Source organism: Penaeus monodon, chromosome 24 (genome assembly GCF_015228065.2).
Source record: "Penaeus monodon isolate SGIC_2016 chromosome 24, NSTDA_Pmon_1, whole genome shotgun sequence".
Classification (NCBI taxonomy): Eukaryota; Metazoa; Arthropoda; class Malacostraca; order Decapoda; family Penaeidae; genus Penaeus; species Penaeus monodon.
Window position 1 is genome coordinate 13,237,656 of NC_051409.1, and position 517 is coordinate 13,238,172.

The window sequence follows — 517 nt, forward strand, 5'->3', positions numbered from 1 at the left end:
CAACACGCCATCAGAAACCCATTCGAACGGAGAAGCAACGGTGAGAAAGAACACGATCCATTAGCCAGGTATAACGCGACGTCTGAGCCATTGTCAAACGTGTAGCGATCATGATACGCGCGCCTTTTGAAGTTCAATGTCAAGCTATGAGGTTAGAGGGTGCAGGGGCTTAAGTGTTTACGACAGTATAAATGAGTAAACGGACATTTAGCGCATATTGTTTAGCGATCATGATATACGGCGCAGTCTTATAAAAGTTAATTGTGTATGACGATAAGGGTGGGGCATGCTTTACGAGTATGGTGATAAGGGAGTTAAACGAAATTGCATACAGACAAATTTAAGCATAATGATGGAGAATATATAAATTGTATGTGATGACACAGTTGTGCAGTTATAGTGATTAGTATCGTTGAGTAACTGTTGAAAGAATGACTAAGTTGAAAATGAAACAATTGTTGTGATAATGAAAATTAATTATAGTGATTATAATCTATAATGTATAAATAATATGATA